Source organism: Rhinoraja longicauda, chromosome 10 (genome assembly GCF_053455715.1).
Source record: "Rhinoraja longicauda isolate Sanriku21f chromosome 10, sRhiLon1.1, whole genome shotgun sequence".
In the NCBI taxonomy this organism is placed as follows: domain Eukaryota; kingdom Metazoa; phylum Chordata; class Chondrichthyes; order Rajiformes; family Arhynchobatidae; genus Rhinoraja; species Rhinoraja longicauda.
In genome coordinates, this window is record NC_135962.1 from 2100487 (window position 1) to 2115244 (window position 14758).

Genomic DNA, 14758 nt, shown 5'->3' on the forward strand with positions numbered 1-14758 from the left:
TGGGACAGGCAGCAACTCTCGAGAGAAGGAATGAGTGAAAATCTCAATTAATAGCCCAATTGAAGCCGGAAAATGTATTATCGAATTGGAGGAATATTTTACGGCTGTTTAGATGAGCGATTGTCAATGATGTTATCTCACCCGGTGAAAATTTTTGGCCTTTGTTGTATATCAAATTAATGCTTTCGTGATTTTCAGACTATTTTGATGAAGTTGCCTTATAAATCACCTTTGCTATTTAAATGTTTGCAGAACAGATAAAGTACAAATACTAAAAACTTGAAATTGAGGGAGTGAAAACACTCAATATCTGTCAGGAAGGACAGATATTTCAGATATTACATAGAAAACTACTAAAAATTGCAGTGTATTTGCTATCTGCTGCACGTTTCATGCTTGTGTCATAGAGTCAGAGTCATACAGCACAGAAACTGGCCCTTCAGCCCAACATGTCCATGCCAACTAAGATGCACCGTCTAACCATATGAGAGAATAACCTTGTACTGAACAGCCACTAAACAAAGGTACCTCTATGAACCTACAACCCCATCGACAACAAAGGTCTATGGCAAGGCCCTGCAAAACCTCTGAGAGAAGCCAGGATTCAGTGTTGAGTTTCACCAGCATCTCCTGTTGGCCCTCTGTGGAAAAGGTCGAAGACTCCGATCTCAAACCTGGCAGAAAAATCCAGGTTCCACCCACACAGTAGCAATGGACTGGCCGTTTGTAGGCTTCCGAGGTGTGAGCTACCTACAGCTTGTCGCTCTACGCATCGGGGGAAGCAGCACCACAGCTATCTCCACAAAATCCCTCGCATCCACTGGCAATATAAGTGAATCAATGCCCTTCTGACCTAGAGTAACAACCCCAGCCATGAGACTCTGACTACATGCAGTTGGCTTTGATGAATAGACCATTTTGTCTGCATGACACTCAAAACAGATGGTGCAAGAAATTATCAGGACGGAGGAAACTTTTCAAGGAATAGGGGTGGCACAATGGCGCAGCGGTAAATTTGCTGCCCTGCCAAAGACCTGGGTTCCATCCTGACCTCGGGTGCCGTCTGTACGGCGTTTACGTTCTCTCTGTGACCGCGGGGAGTTTCTCCGGATGCTGTGGGTTTCCTCCCACATTCCAAAGACGTGCAGGTTTGTAGGTTAATTGACTTTGGCAAAAGTGTAAAATAGTGCCTTGTGTGTAGGATAGTGCTAGTATGGGGTGTTCGCCTGTTGGCGCGGACTAGGTGGGCCGAACGGCCTGTTTCCATGCAGTATCTCTAATGTCTAAAGTCTTAATCTCTAAAGATGTTTTGAAACCTCTCCAAAAATATGTAACCTCCACACTCATTTGAGAAAGTCCCAAGCTCGTGTCCAATCAAAATCGGGAAGGAGCTACTGGGATGGCTGTAAGAAGCCCGAGTGCCTTAACTGCAATCACACTGAAGTCCAACAAGGGGGAGATGTTACTCAGCATCCCATATTGTCCACTCACCCACCTCGTTAAGCTTCTTTCCTCCCTCTTGTGGTAGAGTCTATGAACTGCCCATCTTCATCTGTATGAATTAATTACAGATTTGATTTATTTCCCCCTCAATATAATTTCTGAAGAATTTATGCATTTCCCTCACTGGGTATTAAAAACTTAAATTCCATTTGCTGTCAAGGCCACAGCCATTCTGAGGAACAACTATCATCTCTTTGGGGGCCAGAGTATTACTTCAGTCTTATTCTATCAGTGCAGTCAAAATTGCAGCACTATCAATGATAGCGCTAATATAAAGAGGGTTGTCATCAAAGTAAAAATATACTTTAATGACACTTCTATCCAAAGGCTGAAACTAGCACCTCGAGCACAAAATCATTAATAGCCAATGATAAACCAAACCTTTCTCAACTAAGGGATTTGTCCTTGTGCTGGCATAATCATGCATTATGTAGATCATGTATTTATTTATTTATAAGGTACTTTAATTAGAAAAATGTCTCGACGCACTTTCAAAATGTGTGATCTATATAAAGTGCTGATGATGGTAAAACTGCAGACCCTGGGGGCAGAATCTCAGATCATTAAAGGTTTCTTTTTATCACAAAGATTTGTGGTTAGCATGACCATTGTCATGTGACTGATGGGAGAATGTGTGCAGCATCAAAGTCATGAGCAATGGTGGTTTTGATGCTACTGTGAAATCACCTAATCAGAGAGTAGTGATAGACACAAAATGCTGGAGTAACTCAGCGGGTCAGGCAGCATCTCTGGAGAGAAGGAATGGGTGACGTTTCGGGCTGAGACCTTTCTTCAGACTGCTAGAGAGTAGTTGGGTGAAGCGCAGGGGTATGCGCCATTGAGAGGGGACAAAGCTGACAGTCGGGACCAGGCACAAACAGCAGAAAGAAGGGAGCCAAGCTGGAGATTTAAAACAATGGGAAAGAGGAAGGACAGACACTGGCAGGCGGGACTAGCAAGGATGGGGTGTCTTGGTCGGCATGGGAAAGTTGGGCCAAAGGTCTTGTTTCTGTGCTATACGACTCTATGACAGCATTGTAAGGGTTAATGGACAATCAATGTTTTGGGTTAAGACTCTTACTCTGGACTGAAAGGGTGAAGGGGGGTTAGCCAGAGTAAAGGGGTAAGGTGTGAACATATGTCATAGGAGCAGAAATTAGGCCATTCAGCCCATCGAGTCTGCTCCGACAATCAATGATGGCTGATTTATTTTTCCCACTCAACCTCATTCTCCAGCCTTCTCCCTGTCACCTTTGAGGTGCGGGGGATTCGCTGGTTGCAGTTGAGGAGGGGTGGATCATTGAATGGAGTCATGTGGAGGAGAGAGGGGCGCAGACAACAAGAGGCTGGGACGTGAGTGGTGGAGGTAACCAGGGACTGCGGATGATAAATCTGATGGGAGTGGATGGAGAGTGGGACCCAAGATGGGAGGTGGGTGGGCAGATGGGAACAGCAGGGGGAGGGGGAGATCTGATGGGAGGAGTGTGTGGGTGGTGGGTAGATGGAGTGGGTGGGATCTGGGTGAGACAGGGCAGAGTGTTGCTGGAAATAAGGGTGTGTGTGTGTGTGTGTGGAAATTCTGGGTGGTCAGAAGGACAGAGGTGAGGTGTATCGGAAGGAACTGCAGATGCTGGTTTTGCACCGAAGATGGACACAAAATGCTGGAGTAACCCAGGGGGACAGACAGCATCTCTGGAGAGAAGGAATGGGTGACATTTTGGGGATGAGGGGAGAGCAGATTATCTGGCAGGAGAGAATTGTGTTCATGCTATTGTGTTCATGCCTCGTGCTCTGGTTCATAGGTTCAACTTATAAATCAATGGTATTTTTGTAATGCATGTCATGTACTATGGTCAGAGTATTTATTTGGCAGTGAACCATTTGAAATTGGTTATAGGCATCATACTATTGGTGTCCTCTTTTCTGAGAAAGAGCTTATGTACAAATTGGATCGAGAGATAAAAGGGAGCAGGAGATATTAAATTTCAGGCCAAGGCAATACAACAAACAACTGACGAAAAAATGATGTGTTTTCATGCTAATCTTGAGAAATTGTCACCAGTTTCGGAATGTTTTCTAATGTCAGATTAATGTAGTTTGAAATCTTCTGTGTGCTCTGTGGCAGCAAGTGATATAGTTTGGTTCTCAAGCTGCCAGGCAATGGTATAGCCTGCCTACTATGAACAGAAACATTGGCTACTGGCAAATGTTGAAGTTGTGGATTTGTGATGTTGCTCGTTTTTTGATGTTTCTACACCTCAATTGCATTGAGAATTTATTGACATTGTCATCTAATTAGCCACAAGCATCCAAGAGGTCAACATTGGGCACCCATTTTTCCCCTTTCACCTCAGGCATAACAATGAACAGTCAAAGGGCTGAATTTGTTTTTGTATCTCTGCTTCATGTAGTTCAGTGGAACAGCCCAAAGGTTTGTGAGTTAATGTGTTTCCCAGTCTGCTATAACGTGCGTTCTCCATAATGTAACGCGATTGATGAATTAGGAACACTATTTGTATAATACAGGCCTAATTGATTATAAGGTGATTTCAATCGGTAACTTAGAACCATTTAAAAGTTATTTTGGAAATTGGCAAGCAAAAAAAAAGGCGTCTTTGAAAAAATACTGTTTCCATGCAGCTTGTCCGCAGTACTTTCACCGTAGGTCATTATATTTGATACACGATTGCTTGATGATACTCCATCAACAATGTAACATACAGCCTTTTGTATCCTTAGTTTGTAGTAACAAAATAAATTTGTATTATTAAAAAGCTTATTCTTTTCAAAAACGTTTGTTTAGAGCAAGTCTGCAATTCTGTAACCCTTAACCCATTTATTCCCATTGAGACAATTATTTTTCCAATGAGCTTTTCTACAACACAAAGTTTGTTAGGAACACAACTATCACATTATAACCGAATGCCTGTATTTAAAAATATCAAAATGCATAAATTATGAAAGTCTGCTGTTTTGAGGTGAATTGTGTGAATCGTCTATAAGGGGGGGTGCATCTTTCCATGATATATCTCCAGTAAAAGCAAATTTTATTTAAATGCACCTGGCCCAGTTCACTAAACCATCTCTGGTGATGCAGTGGTAGAGTTGCTGCCTCAGAGATCCGGGTTCCATCCTGACTATGGGTGCCGTCTGTATGGAGTTTGTACATTCTTCCTGTGACCACGTGAGTTTTCTCCGGGTGCTCCGGTTTCCTCCCACACTCCAAAGACGTACCGGTTTGTAAGTTTACCTTGACATCATCTACTGTATCCGTTGTTCAAGATGTGGACTCTTATACATCAGCGAGACCAAACGTAGATTGGGCGATCGTTTCGCTGAACACCTTCACGCAGTCCGCCTGGACCTACCTGATCTCCCGGTTGCCAAACACTTTAATTCTCCTTCCCATTCCCACATTGACCTTTCTGTCCTAGGCTTCATCCATTGTCAGAGTGAGGCTAAATGCAAATTGGAAGAATAGCACCTCATATTTTGCTTGGGCAACTTACAGCCCAGTGGTATGAACATTGATTTCTGTAACTTCAATTAACCCTTGCGTTCCTTCTCGCTCCATCCCTCCCCCACCCAAGTCGCACTAGCTTCTCGTTCTCACAATGGCCTGTTTCCTTTAGCATCGTTACTTTTTTGCATATCTTTCATTCATTTGTTCTATATCTTCATCGCCATCTATATCTCTCGTTTCCCTTTCCCCTGACTCTAGACTGAAGAAGGGTCTCGACTGAAACGTTACTCATTCCTTCTCTCCAGAGATGCTGCCTGTCCTACTGAGTTACTCCAGCATTTTATGTGTATCTCCGGTTTGCAGGTAATTGGCTTCAGTAAATTGTCCCTAGTGTGTAGGATAGTGCTAGTGTATGGTGCGATCACTGGTTGGCGTGAGCTGAAGGGCCTGTTTCCATGCTGTATCTCTAAAGTCTAACATCAGGCAGGAAGTTTGAAGTTCTTTGAAGGTAATTTTGCTTAAGAAAATAAGTTTACTCTCTGCATTAATTACCGCTTGTTATCTATATACTAAAACTCTTGTTTGTTATCTTGTTTGTGACTGAACTTCAGCCAAAACGGTACACGATAGTGTAACAATTTTAGGCCCACCTTACTCACCATCGTCACTTTAGTGATAGTGCAAGTAGTTTTATTGAAATCAATGTTATATTTTTTGTTATTCACATTTTAAAGTTTAAAAGGAGGGGGAGGGGGGAAGCGGGGAGGGGGGGGGAGGTTGCGGGGTGGGGGGCAGGTTGAGGGGAGGGGGGCAGGTTGAGGGGAGGGGGGCAGGACAGGGTGCTGCACCAATGCAGGAGAGGTATGGGCCCAACGGGTCCACTTTGTCTAGTGTTTGATAAATTGAAAAAATAAATATGCATAAAGCTCCCTCTTATATAATTAGTTATATTATCCATCTACTTTTTTGTGTTGTAATGCTGACATTTATCCATATTTATTCAATTGTCCAAATGTAATCAAACAACACGTGCATCAGTGCTTCTGATGCGGCACACTCAGCACTGCGGGTAATTATGACGTACCCATTGTGACTATTGTTTCCAGAAACATCCGGAGCTATTTTCTTTTGTTCATTTCTATTTTTAAAGTCACAGAAAATCTATCTCAGGATCTTTTTTTTAAATGAGCTCTCAAGAACCAGTAAAGTTAACTCTTCGATATATCTTTGTTAAATAAGAAATGAAGTAAAGTTTGAACTTTGAGAGCAGTTACGTTTGCCATTATTTAGTTGTCCTCTTTCTGAGGAGGATTTTAAACATCATTTCAGACTAAATACCAACCCAGTTCTGGGGAGAAACACGAACCCATAGGAAGGCGGAATATGAGAAGACGTATTCAACAATGTGGGCATATGGAACTGCAGATATGGGAAACTTGAGCAAAACAGGAATAACGCAGCGGGTCAGGCAGCATCTGTGGAGGGAATGGAAGGGCGACGTTTCAGGTCAGGACCCTTCTTCAGATTGACTGTATGGGGGAGAATGCTGGATGAGAGGTAGGGGCAGGACATAGCTTGGCAAGTGATAGGTGGATAAGGTCATAAGTGATAGGAGCAGAATTAGGCCATTCGGCCCATCAAGTCTATTCCACCATTCAATCATGGCTGATGTATCTCTCCCTCCTAATCCCATTCTCCCGCCCACGATACGATATGATAAAACTTTATTCATCTCCGGAGGGAGATTGGTCTGCCAACAGTCACACCGCACAACAAGGTAGACGAAAACTTGAAATTAAAAGTGAAAACAAAAAGAAAAAGACAAGTGACTGTTGGCTGGCTGCCGTCTGTCCAGCGCCTTCACCGGAACGAACAAACAAACAAACACACACACAAACGAACACAGACTTATCCCCTGGGCAGAGGATTCTAAACTAGAGTGCCCTCTCCTTCCCCCACACCAGGTCACCCTTTCATCTCCCACCATCCCTCACGGTGGTCCCCTCCACGCCGGGTTCTCATTGTCTTCCCTTCCCCCTCATGCTCATCGACTGCTGATCTGCCTGCGCCCCACAACCCCTGACACCCATACTGATCAAGAATCTGTCTATCTCTGCCTCAAAAATATCCAATGACTTGATTCCACAGATTCACACCCTCTGACTAAAGAAATTCCTCCTCATCTCCTTCCTAAAGGAGCATCCTTTAATTCTGAGGCTAGGACCTCTAGTCCAAGACTCTCCCACTAATGGAGAGGATGTTTCCACATCCACTCTATCCAAGCCTTTCAGTCTTTGGTACATTTCAATAAGGTCCCCCCCCATTCTTCTAAACTCCAGCGAGTACAGGCCCAGTGCCGTCAAAGACTCATCACAGGTTAACCCACTCATTCATGGGATACAGATGAGAGAGCTTTTATTGGCAGATGGTGGACAATGGTAGAATGTATCCATGTTCTCCAGAGATGCTGCCTGACTCACTGAGTTACTCCAGCATTTTGCGTGTTTTTTTGCTCACCAGCATCTCCAGTTCTTTGTTTCTACCTTTAATGATAGGTTTTTTCAGCTGGCATTAAACATGCAAGGATACTAGCCAATGGTGCTGGTAATCACAGACTGGTTATCTTTCCCCTCTTTATCATGATGCTGCAAAAATCAATGAGATCTGCAACCAATGTCCAACACAAGTATGTGTTTGTGTAGCATCCTGCTTCATCATTAATCTGCAGATTTTGTGGCATTTTGGTTATCGAACCAGATCCTTTATAAAACAGTATCTAGGGGACTGGGCGATTAATTGAAGTGTCACATTAACAGTTCAGGGGTTAAATTATTAAATGTAGTACTCTTATAATCGGGAAGATTCATATCTTGTTTAAAAAAAAATCATTATTGGTGTTCAACAGCTAGTGATTTTAGAAAACAGTGATATCCTTCCACTATACTATACGGGGTAGGAGATGTAAAAATAGTTTCCATTATCTGTTGTGTTCTGTCCTCCATTCTTTTAATTTGAGCATCATTTAATGAAGATGGTATCAACAGCACCTTGCAATTATATCAGCCTTTTGATGTTGATGTTTTAACGAGCTGTATTCACGTGCAAAATGGAAACAAGTAGAGTTAGAAATGTGATTATATTTAAGCATTCTTAAATAAAATAGAGCAGTATTTAATGAGCAATAGTTTTCTGTCTGATTATTTGCCCTGAGTTTTGATTTTGTATAATCTCGTTAATATGTAATATCTAGGCAAGACATAAGCATACAAAATGATGGTTTTTATGATCTACAAAGGCAACTTTTACCTTATTATCAACTGAAATGAAGCATGTTAATATTAAGTTCATAAATCCACAAATTAAAATATATAAATGGATGAAACCATTTGCAAGAGGTGCCTTCGGCCACATACTTAAGTTAGCATGCTAATGCATTTGCTAGTCTAGTAGCGTCTTAACAAATAGAAGAGTACAATATTTGATAATGTTTAGTGTTTAGAGATGCAGCATGGAAACAGGTCGTTCAGCCTATGGAATACATGCCCACCATTGATAACGCGCGCACTAGTTCTAGTTCAAACTAACTTATGTTATCCCAGTTTCTCACCCACTCCCTACATACTGGGGGCAATTTACAGAGGCTAATTAACCTGCACGTCTTTGGGATGTTGGAGGAAACCCGAGTGCCCGGAGGAAACCCACGCAGTCACACTCAGAATGTGCAAACTCCACACAGGCAGCACCCGAGGTCGGGATTGAACCCGGGTCTCTGGTCTGAGAGGCAGCGGCTCTACCCATTGATAATGACTTATGTTTTTTTGGATTTGGTGTCTTAGGGACAATGGAAAGCTTTTGATGGGTGGTGATGAGTATGCTCGATATTTGTTTGGGCCATTCATGTGCGCTGTTTTTTTTCATTTAAGTGCATTATTCTGTAGTGCACCTACAGTTTTGTTTAGTACGACAGCACAAATACAACAAAAACCATGTTAGTTTTGTTTTAGCAGAAATGCAAATGGAAATTACAATCTCTAAAATGCTCAGTCTTCCAGTAAACACGATTGCTTTATACTAAATGTGATATAGGTCAGACGTGTGAGTCGAGTCTGAAGAAGCGTCTCGACCCAAAACCTCACCCGTTCCTTCTCCCCAGAGATGCTGCCTATCCCGCTGAGCTACTCCAGTTTTTTTGTGTCTATCTTGGGTACTGTTGGAGGCTGAAATTGCTTATATTTTACATGGCAAACCCCATAATTCTTGCCAATACTGTGTTGGTTCATAAGTTGTCAGAGGAAGAGGACTTTTATTTGCTTTGTGAGGACATGAGTTTCATCAGTGTTTATGTAAGAAAATAACTGCAGATGCTGGTACAAATCGAAATTATTTATTCACAAGATGCTGGAGTAACTCAGCAGGTCAGGCAGCATCTTAGGAGAGAAGGAATGGGCGACGTTTCGGCTCGACATGAAACGTCGACCATTCCTTCTCTCCTGAGATGCTGCTTGACCTTCTGAGTTACTCTAGCATCTTGTGAATAAATACCTTCATCAGTGTTTATAATGCTCTCCATGATTCCTTAAGTATGTCATTTTGTTGGGTACCTCATCTCACAGGTAGTTAGTTATGTATTTCCTTCAGTGTTGCAAAGGTGACCTCGTTTGTTAAATTGAAAATGGTGCCTGTAGAGTAAATAATATAATAGTCATGGAGTCATTCAGCAGAGAAACTGGCCCTTCAGCCCAACAATTGTCCTAGGTGCCCACAGTTGGTGCATATCCCTGTTAACATTCTATCCGTGCTACCAGACAACAAACACACTAGTCACCCTAAGTATATAACAATACCTTTTTATTATGCATGCAGGAGTGGGAGAGCATCCCCGAGTATGGCTACATACTCCTCCCTCGTGGTCCCACTCAAAGGGCCGATACATAATCCTATATACCCGTAGGGAGGTTACATTCCATGCCTATTTCATCACCAGGACGTTTAAAGTAACGGTTCTCCTCTGCATGTACATCCTTAACCCTTTCAGTTCTAAAAAATCTTTCATTATCTAAACCTTGCCTTTCCATGTACCTGTCCAAAAGGCTTTTAAATGTTAATGTATCTGACTCAACTACTTCTTATGGTAGTTCGTTTCATAAACCCACCACCACATTTATGTCGAGTAAATTAAGACCTATTTCTCCAAAGTGCAGGAAATCACAGCATTCAGTTTTAAAAAACTTATGGACATCACCAACGAGACTGTTTGGTCTGAGAAGATTGTGGTGACCTACTTGCGGTTGGAATCTGGGACTCGCAACCAGAGATGGCGGTGGAGGCAGGGCCATTTGCTTCTTTAAGACATATCTAGGCAAGGCAGAGAAGACTACAGACCAGCTGTTAAATGGGATTAGTATATGTAAGCTTGTCGTGGCATGGACTTGGTGAAGTAAAGGGCCTATTTCTGTGCTGTATATTCTCTGACATGTTTTACAACATGTAGCACTGTAATACAGTTTGATCAAAATTGTATAAAAACAATCATCGTTATCTTTGGAGCACACAAGGAAGTAAAATAACTATGTAATTGGTACAAAATATCACTGTGTTGAAGATATGAACAGCTGGTAATTCAGTCATGATATTGCTTTACATTATGAATTGTTGGCTTGTCACATTTGTTCATTGCTCTGTATTTTTTAAAGTACCTGAGTGCCCAATCATCGGCAACAACAAAATTCTTGGAAAAAAATAAGGTTCAGATAATATGGTTAAGCAAGCAAGGTTCACAGTTTACCATCATTGCAGTGCAGGGAACCTATGAATACTGTTTGTTATTGTACAAAACTCAGAATGTAGTCCAGCATCTTCAGAATCCTTGCTTCTCTCTACCTGCACCATCTCAGAAAACCCCAGGTAACCAGTGACTATAGAGGTCTTTGATTTTAAATAAGCAAAACAACATGGTGAGTGCAGATATTTGCAATCAGTTGAGGTCCTTTTGAACTGATTGATGTTCAGAACCAATTCAGTTCTCTCTTGTGCTAATCAAAAACTGCTCTCATGTAAACTGAACCTACAATATAACAATTGGTTTTTGCTCCCATCAAGTACCCTTCACGTCAAGTGAAATCAGCACCAGATGTGAAACACACACAATATAGTAGCTCAGAGATGATCATTTTATCTCATAGATTTTCCTTTTGTTAAATTTATGCAATGTATTTAGATTGGTAATGTTTAATTAGTGGTACAGTTATATGATCACCAGAGAAAATCGGTAGAGTTGCTGCCTTACAGCGCTCTCAGCGCCAGAGAGCTGGGTTTGATCCTGACTATGGGTGCTTGTCTGTACGGAGTTTGTACGTTCTCCCCGTGACCTACGTGGGTTTTCTCCGAGTTCTCCGAGAACTTTGGTTTCCACCCACACTCCAAAGACAAAGGTTTGTAGGTTAATTGGTTTGGTATAAATGTAAAAATTGTCCCTAGTGTGCGAGGGATAGTGTTAAGGTGCGGGGATTTCTGGTCGGTGCGGACTCGGTGGGCCGAAGGGCCTGTTTCCACGTTCTATCTCTAAACTAAACTAAAGTAAAAACTAAATGAATTGAACTGGTCGGGAGGAGTGGGCACGATGAAAATGTTATTCTGTCTGTAGTTGAGTTCTAGAGCCAGTTCATGATCTGTACTTTACATTTTCCAGGTTATTTTAGAATTCAAGATGTTTGCAATACCATGAAGCATATTCCATTCATTCTCCACTTACTGGTATAAATTGTCACAGGCATTTCACTCTTAATCTTAGGATGAAGGGATTATTAAAAGGTGGTTTACCTTGATCATTTAATTATCTAATTTTCACATTCTTTCTCCAGGTAAAAATTACAGGTTGAATATAAATTTGCTACTGGAGTATAAGCCAAGAGTTGAAATATCCAGCAGAAATTGGATGATATCGGAAGTAATTTGATTCAAGTTATTACACATCAGATATCTACGTTTATAACAGGATCTAGGTTAGTTGGGAAGGTGGGCCAAAGAATGGCAAATGGAATTTAACTAACGGACAAGTGTGAGGTGTTGCACTTTGGTAAATGTTCGAGCCCTGGAGAGTGTTACAGAAGCGAGAGATCTGGGAGTACATGTGCATGGTGAAAATGGCCTGAAAGTGGGGTGTCAGGTGGGCAATGTGGTGAAGAAGGCATGCTTGCCTTCATTGGGAAGGGTACTGAGTACAAAAATGGGCCATCATGATCCAGCTGTACGTCATTGGTGAGACCACATGTGCAGAGGGGCAGATCAGTTTCGCCAGCATGGGGTTACCTGGGCTTGGAGCTTGAGTTACAGGGATAGGCTGGGATGTTTTTCTTTGAGCAGAGGAGGCTGAGGATTGACCTTTTTGAAGTGCACAAAATCTTGACAAGCACGGATAATGTAAGAAAATAACTGCAGATGCTGGTACAAATCGAAGGTATTTATTCACAAAATGCTGGAGTAACTCAGCAGGTCAGGCAGCATCTCGGGAGAGAAGGAATGGGCGACGTTTCGGGTCGAGACCCTTCTTCAGACTGATGTCAAGGGGGCGGGACAAAGGAAGGATATAGGCGGAGACAGGAAGACAGTGGGAGAACTGGGAAGGGGGAGGGGAAGAGTGGGACAGAGGAACTATCTAAAGTTGGAGAAGTCAATGTTCATACCGCTGGGCTGCAAGCTGCCCAGGCGAAATATGAGGTGCTGTTCCTCCAATTTCCGGTGGGACTCACTGTGGCACTGGAGGAGGCCCATGACAGAAAGGTCAGACTGGGAGTGGGAGGGGGAGTTGAAGTGCTCAGCCACCGGGAGATCCGATTGGTTAAAGTGAATGTGCACAATCTTTATCCCAGGGTGGAGGATTTTAAAACTAGAGGGCACAGGCTGAGGGTGAGAGGGGGGAGATTTAGGAAGGACCTCAGGGACAACTTCTTTACTCCTGGGGTAGTCCGTATCTGGAACGAGCTGCCAGAGGAAGCTATAGAAGCAGATACAGTTGTGATTTTCAAAAGACATTTGGATAGGAAGGTTTTAGAGGAATGGAAGCCAAATGCAGGTAAATGGCACTAGCCCAGAATGCCAACTTGGTCAGCATGGACAAGTTGGACCAAAGAGATGTTCACATGCTCTATCCCCTTAATGATTCTATGACTGATTGAGTCAAACTATGAATTGATGTGATCATCATTAATTAAAAGGCAAATTTACATTTCTGAGAGGACCAATATATCTCATAAAGATACACAAAATGCTGGAGTAACTCAGCCTGTCCTGCTGTCTATCGTCGGTGTAAACCAACATCTGCAGTTCCTTCCTACGCAATATATCTCATAATATTCAAAGGTAAATCGAAAGAGTTTTTCTATTTTAAAATTTATTCAAGGCAAAATGTTTTAAAACATCTATTATTTAAACCTAGCTCTTCATTGAGATGGGAATGATGTTCATCTTTATGCTCAGCTGTGCCAGGTGGTTGAGAATGCCTTTGAAGTGAAAGAGGAACGGTATTTGATAGACTCTGTAGATCCATCTAACTGGTGGTGAGAGAGGGATCTATTGGATGAGCCGTGGCCCTTCCAACCTGAAACATTCTGCAAACTGATGTTTTACTACTCTCTGCCTTGGCTATGATTCCGTACACAGAATAATCAGAATCTGACTCTATCATTGAATGTTATGCCTTTATGCGTACAATGCTTCTTTGTGGTTGGCACACCCATCGATGACACTCGCCCGTTGTGATGAAGTGCTTTGAGACGTTGGTTGTGATGTACATGAACTCTTGCCTTAATAAGGACCCAGACCCACTCCAATTCACCTACACCACAACAGATTGACAGGGGATACCATCTTGCTGGTTTTCCACTCTGCACTAGATCACTTGATGAACAGGAACACCAATGTCAGAATGTTGTTCATCGACGACATCTTCAACCACACCATTCCCTCGAAACCTATAAGCGGACTCGGGGAACTGGGTCTCTGCTGGTCCCTATGCAACTGGATCCTTGACTTCCTCATCAGCAGACCTTAATCAGTACAAATTGGAATCAACACAGCCTGCTCATTGACCATCAGTTCCCTGCTCTTCTCACCCCATACCCATGAGTGTGACCAAACACAGCTTCAATACCATCTTCAATTACAGTAGATACAGTATTACTTTAGATAGACACAAAAAGCTGGAGTAACTCAGCAGTACAGGCAGCATCTCTGGAGAGAAGGAATGGGTGACGTTTTGGGTTGAGACCCTTCTTCAGACTGGTCATGGATAAGGGATAAGAGAGATATAGACGATGATGTAGAGAGATAAAGAACAATGAATGAAAGATATGTAAAAAAAGTAACGATGATAAAGGAAACAGGCCATTGTAAGCTGTTTGTTGGGTGAAAACGAGAAGCTAGTGTGACTTGGGTGGGGAAGGGATGGAGAGAGAGGGAATGCCGGGATTACTTGAAGTTAGAGAAATCAATATTCATACCACTGGGCTGTAAGCTGCCCAAGCGTATTACTTTAGTTTAGATTTAGAGATAGGCTACCAAGACTGCACCGACCACTGACCTCTTACAGTCCGCTATCCTACACACCAGGGACAATTTACAAATTTTATTTTAACCAAAGCCAAATTAACCTACAAACCTGTATGACTTTGGAGTGTGGGAGGAAACCGGAGCACCCGGAGAAAACCCACGCGGTCATGGGGAGAACGTACAAACTCCGTACGGACAGTGCCCGTAGTCAGGATCAAACCCAGGTCTCTGGCGCTGTAAGACAAC

General features: G+C 42.5%; 1 protein-coding gene across 1 annotated transcript in view; it reads left to right on the forward strand.

Annotated features, from left to right (window-relative positions):
• The window catches only part of wdr25 (WD repeat domain 25), a 38948-nt gene that overhangs the window by 13460 nt on the left and 10730 nt on the right, over positions 1 to 14758 (forward strand). The window lies entirely within an intron of this gene.